Raw genomic sequence first — 6000 nt, forward strand, 5'->3', positions numbered from 1 at the left:
AAAAAAAAGGCTTGGGGCACCTGGGTGGCTCAGTTGGTTAAGCCTCCGACTTCCGCTCAGGTCATGATCTCACGTTCGTGGGTTCGAGCCCCGCGTCAGGTTCTATGCTGACAGCTCAGAGACTGGAGCCTGCTTTCGATTCTGTGTCTCCCCCTCTCTCTCTGCCCCTCCCCGCCCATGCTCTGTCTCTGTCTCAAAAATAAGTAAAACATTAAAAAAAAATTTGTGTTTAAAAAGGCTAGTACACAGAAAAGATAAACATTGGCAGGGGTAATAATGGAGATCAAGGAAGTGCTGGAACATGGAAGGGGGTCCAGGGGGTCAGCTGATCCAGACAAGGGCTCACGGTGAAGCCATAAACAGTGTCTTGTCCAGCATCTGGTGGTAATTTCCCTCAGAGCCACAAGGTGGCGCCAAACCTCCAGACTTTCCTCCACCTCCTCCTCCTGCCGTGGTCTTGGCAGCCTTGATGCTTCCAAAAGCCTAACGCTCTTGTGTGTACTTTTTCCAGCAAAATGCAGAGTTTCCTTCCTTCAGTGCCTTATTTCTGAATTAACATTCAGATCTAATTGATGGAGTCTGCACCCTGGCTGCAATTCTTTAGAGTTATTTTTTTAAATCCCTATTAAATAAGGTTCTACACCTGACTAGTTAGTAATTCATCGTATTAAGTTATCCCTGTTCAGATTACAGGTTCCCCTTCTGTCTCCCGCATAGATTCTAACTGACACAATTTTTTAACATCAGGACTAAGCAGCACGTGTCTGATTTTGAACTGGACAGTCTGGTGCTTGTCCTTTCTGTCCAGTGTAAACTGTAACAGAACTACAAATGTTATTTTTAAAAGATTACATAAAATTATTATAGGTTACAATGTGATTCACATGCATAGAAGTTATGAAACTGAAGTGAAATATAAGTCAAATATTTTTCATCTCCCAATTATAATTTGGGCTACACATTTTTATCAAATGATTCAATGTGTTCCTTCCCTATCATCTTAAATTTTACAAACACTTCCTGTTTATTGTGCTCCATTCTCCTTTTCCTGACAAGCTTGTTGGTTAAAATTTTAAGTTATCAAGTGACATTGCCTCTGTTAAATACTTTCTCTGCAGCAGTTTGCATTTCGTTGAGTAATAACACATTCCAGGACAGACTCAGGCACAAACCATAGCACATTCATGATTCTGTTTATCTGAAGTCCAAGAATAGGTAAATCCCACCGGGAAGTACAAAGGCACATGTGTTATACGTCCACTTACGTCGGCCAGACTCCTCATCTACCAAACACGAAGTGTTGCTGTAATCTACAGTCAGCCGACTTTAGTTAAGTGAGTAGATCCTCCAAAATCTGTGTGGGCTTTAAAACAGAACTGGGGTTTTCCCCGAGGAGGAAGAAATTCCACCCAGGGCCTGGAGCATGAGCTCCTGCGGGGGAGGCCAGCCTGCCCTTCTGACAGGGCGCCCCCTGGATTCAGATTTACAAGCCCCCCATTTCCTTGTTACAGAGAGAAAGAGATGCAGACAGACGGACGTGGGTGTATCATCTAGCTGCCTAGATATGTGTCTATGTGCCTATGTCCCTATCTATCTGTCAGTCTGTCTGTCTGTCTGTGAATGTTTGTGTCCTCTCAAAATCCGAATGTCGAATCCCTACCCCCAATGTGAGGTACCAGGAGGTGGGGCCTTTGGGAGGTAGTTAGGGTTAGATGAAGTCACAGGTCTACACCCTCAAGAATGAGATCAGTGCCTTTAGAAGAGTCACCGGAGAGCTTGTTTCCTCTCTCCAGGGCGAGTGGAGTGCAGTGACAGGCACCGCGACGGTGACATCTGGGAGAGAGGAAGATGCTGCCACCAGACAGCACGTATTCCAGTGCCTTGACCTTGGACCCCCAGCCTTCGGAACTGTGAAAATAAGTGTTTGCTTTGTAAACCACCCAGTCTACGGTGTTTTTGTTACAGCATCCTAAGCTAATCCTATAATATAAATTTAAATGTAAATACAGATATAAATATACATACTATGTAATTTTTAGGATAACAGAAATGTTCTATATCTTCATTTGGGCAGTGGTTTACAAAGATTATAAAAGTTTTCAGAATTTAGTTTTACCATCTGTGTGGGGAAAAAAAAAATAAACCCACCATCACTTACCATTTCCCAAAATTAATTTTATGTGGACCACATATCCAATTATGAAATTCTTAGAAGGCAAATTCGGAGAATATCTTCATAATATATATATAATATATGTGTGTGTGTGTCCATTCTGAACAGACCTGTAATGATAAAAATGGCCCTTTTTTCTGTGTGTGTGTATATATACATATACATACATATATGTATATATACACACACATATATAATGAAGTATATATATTATGTAAATTATATATAATATTAATTTATATAAAATACATATTGTATGTTACATAATCATTCACTCCTACACCTCAATAGTAAAGAAAACAACCCGATATTCGAACAGGCCGCCACAAAGGAAAATGTACACATAATTAATAGGGACCCAGTCTCAACACGATTAGTCATCCGGGAGGAGGAGCCAATACACAACACTCTAAAAACTAAAAATGAAAAGGACTAAAGACACCAAATGTCAGGATGTGAAGCAGCTGGAGTGTCCCCACCTTGCTTGTTAGAGTGTGAAGTGGCACAGTCACCCTGGGGTTTCTTATAAAATTACACGTGCACCTGTTCTATGATATATATGCCCCAAAAGAGACTTCTACCACAGAGCTCCTGACTATTTGATCCATAACAGCTCCAAATTGGAAACACCTCAAATATCCATCGAGAGGAGAATGGGTAAGTATGTAAATATAATATTTTTGCACGATACAATACTACTCCACAATAAAAGGAAGAAACTCATGATAAATGCAATAACATTGGTAAATCTTTAAAAACATCATGGTATGCAGGAAAAATTAGACAGGAAGGTACATGAATTATAGCCTCCTTCCCATCACTGAATTGTCTCTGTATTTTTGTCAAGAAACAATTAGGGTATAAACATGGATCTATTTCTGGGCTCTATTCTGTTCCTTTGGCCTCTGTGTCTATTCTTTAGACAATAATACCACACTTTCGTGATTACTACATTTCCAGTAATCATGGGACCAAGGAAGGCGATCCTCCAACCTTGTTCTTTGTAAGAGTATTTTGGTTTTCTAGGTCTTCCAGAATTGCAATTTTAACTACTTTAAGCTTTCAGTACCTTTTACTTAAAATTGAAACAGTAATCCCTATTTTGTAATAAATCAGTGAATTTTAAGCCACCTAGCACAGAAGTGTTGGTACCAATTAAGTGTTAATTTTCCTTTTTCCCTTCTTTCCTTCTGTCTCTGAAAACCCAACAGACTTCACAGATAAGAAAAACTGCTTTTCTCTTTGTGAGTTCCAGTGAGTTATGGTTAAATCCAAGAAAAGAAGATAAGAAAACCAAAATAAGCAGAAGAGGGATATTTTGTTATAAATTTTTACTGTTTCCCCCAACTTGTTTAGAAGATCTCCATGATTCTGTGATTCAGAAATTCCAATTCACATGATTGGCTCACATGTGAGCCAAAGTCAGACGCTTAACCGATTGAGCCACCCAGGTGCCCTGAAGTCCTTTTAAAAGAGGAAATTTGGATGCAAACACGGTCACAGGGGAAATGTCATGTGAGGACGGAGGCAGAGATCGGACAAGGCCTCCGCAGCCAGAGAAGGCCAGCAAAGCACCAGAAGTTAAGAGAGAGGCCTGGGCCAGGCACCCTCAGAGCCTTCAGAAGGAGCCAATCCTACTGATACATTGACCTTGAACCTCCAGCCCCCAAAACTGGGAGATAATACATTTCTGCTGTTCAAGCCACTGAGCTTGCAGAACTGTTTCAGAAGCTCTGAGACACTAACATGGCATCAGTCAACACAGACCTTTGTACCTTCACTTTTACAGCTGTAGACCTTTAGTAATATGGTCTCCAATCTGTAGGAATGACTCATTTGTTCCTTGGGCTGCACTTACTAAGGAGATCAATTGATAACTTTTATTTTCTTTTAGCAACAAGGGTGAAGTAAATATAGATCTTCCCATACAGCATTCTTTCAAAGTTTTTGAACCTGGTAAACTCCTACTTATCCTTCAAGTCTTTCAACCAAAATTCACTGTAGCTACATGTAATAGAGACCTCAAGATGAGTGATTTATACAAAAATTTTTTTTCTCATACACAAGTCTGAATGTAGATAACCCCTAAGGTCCTCATAGCCTATGCTCCTCCTACCCTATATGCTACCATCCCTAGGGCGCTCCTCCTCATTACTCAGGATGGCAGTCAGGGCTCCAGCCATCAGATCTGCATTCCAGAGAGCAGAATGGAAAAAAATAATCAAGAAGAAAAGGGTGAATTTCATAAAGCTCTCTCTTTTAAGGATGGATTCTACCAGCTATCACATGATGTGTCAGCTTACATCCTATTAACTGGAATTAGTCACTTGGCCGCACAATGGGAGCTGGAAAATGTCATTTCGTCTTTTTTTCTCAGCCACCATGCTCCTAGCTAAAATCAGACATGTCACTACTGTGGAAGAAGAAACAGTAAATAGTGGGGGAAGCTAGTGGTCTTAGCTGCATCTAGTTAAGATTTATCTAGCAAAATCATTTTATTTATTTGTTTACTTATTTAACATGTTTGTTTGTTTGTTTTGAGGGGGAGGAGGGAGAGAGGGAGGGAGCTTGAGCCAGGGAGAAAGGCCAGAGGGAGAGAGAGAATTCCAGGGCTCGATCTCAGGTCCCTGATGAGGACCTAGCTAGTCTAGGGGCACCTGGGTGTCCCAGTCGGTTAAGCGCCAGACTCTTAGTTTGGGCTCAGGTCATGATCTCACGGTTCGTGAGTTTGAGCCCGGCGTTGGGCTCCACACTGACGACGCAGAGTCTGCTTAGGATTCTCTGTCTCTCCCTCTCTCTCTCTACCCCTTCCCTGCTCATGCTCGCTCTCTCTCTCCCTCAGAAAAATAAAAAATGGCAAAACATCAGGTTCCCCAACAGCTGGGGAGAAGGGGCGTCACAGGGACCGGAGACAGCTGCGGGGTCGTTACCCGAAGAGCCGCAGTCCCTCCCTCGGGCTGGGGACTCGGAGCCCAGCACTGGCTTAGGGGGCTCAGGGGTGGGTGAGGGGCTGAGGCTCCTCCCACCGGAGCAACTGCCGTATGTGGACCTCCTCTCTCGGCAGGCTGCCCATCACCTGGTTCAAGGCTCACCTCACGAACCACCCGTCACCACATATCCCTGCGGGTCCCGCTCCGTAACTTCCATCCTTGTCCCCACGGCTTCCTGTGCGAACGCAGGGGTCCTCCTGGGACACCTGGTTAGAAACCAAGACTTTGTTCTCTCTCCCTGGAAACAAAACCAAGAAAGGAGAGGCTGTGGGAGGTGCGGGACGCCCAAGGCCTCCGAAAAGGGTGCCACTGCCCCGTTCTTCCTGGGGTCCGGTGCGGGGAAGGAGCCCCTGGCCCTGTCCACACGGTCTGCGTTCTTTTTTTAACTGCACAGACTCAGCTTCATTCGGGACGACTCAGCTGAAAGACTATCTCGTTCCTCACCTCTGGCAGCTACGAGTGACCCCGTGAAGTCTCGGCCAGTTTACAGCGGGAAGGATTCTGCGGAGTCTGGGGAGGCTCACACGGCCACACTCCCTGATCCTTCTCATTTCCTCCCTCTTGCCCTCTGAAACGCTCGGCCAGGAGAACATCCCCGCAAAGGTATTCTAGAGTTTTCCCGCCCGGACGGCAATGCCATTGCAGGCCACCAGGGGGCAGGGCCGGGAGGGGCGAGGCCCTTCTGACCGTTCCACTGCCCCAGCCCAACCTTCAGTTATGGGCGTCCGTCTACACGGTCCGAGCTGGCCCGAGGTGGGATGGCGCTCCGGAATCCGCTCAACTGTGCCCAGAACATTCATCCCGGTTCAGGCCCTGCCCTCCAGGAGCGCGCTCGCA

At 44.7% G+C, this 6000-nt stretch overlaps 1 long non-coding RNA gene across 1 annotated transcript in view; it reads right to left on the reverse strand.

Moving 5' to 3' along the window:
* The window catches only part of LOC115285382, a 29782-nt gene extending 24034 nt beyond the window's left edge, over positions 1-5748 (reverse strand). Inside the window, exons 1-2 of the long non-coding RNA XR_003905501.1 lie at positions 5608-5748; positions 5266-5401 (exon numbers count right to left, since the gene is read on the reverse strand). This is a non-coding gene — a long non-coding RNA (uncharacterized LOC115285382). The remainder of the gene's footprint in view (positions 1-5265; positions 5402-5607) is intronic.
* Positions 5749-6000: the final 252 nt, after the last annotated feature.

The sequence above is a fragment of the Suricata suricatta genome, chromosome 2, assembly GCF_006229205.1.
Source record: "Suricata suricatta isolate VVHF042 chromosome 2, meerkat_22Aug2017_6uvM2_HiC, whole genome shotgun sequence".
NCBI lineage: Eukaryota > Metazoa > Chordata > Mammalia > Carnivora > Herpestidae > Suricata > Suricata suricatta.